Below are 271 nucleotides of genomic sequence, written 5' to 3' on the forward strand. Positions count from 1 at the left end.
CAAAACAAAATCTTAAGGCCCCCATTCTGAATCATAAGCTTAAAATCTAAATGCAAAAGATCTAGGATTTTAAGTTATTTACAAACACAGCAAGTTCATTCACCATAGAGGCTTGGCTTTTTTCCTCAGGAGATGTCACCTTCTCTGGCAGTTCCTGTCAGTTTTCTGTCCTCATAGGGGGCTGTTCCCTCTACTGCTCATCAATAATTTTGAACAGTTTCATCAGTGCCCCAACACCTCCAAAGTAACCATTATGTTCCCAAAACAGCTT

This window comes from Peromyscus leucopus, chromosome 1 (genome assembly GCF_004664715.2).
Source record: "Peromyscus leucopus breed LL Stock chromosome 1, UCI_PerLeu_2.1, whole genome shotgun sequence".
NCBI lineage: Eukaryota > Metazoa > Chordata > Mammalia > Rodentia > Cricetidae > Peromyscus > Peromyscus leucopus.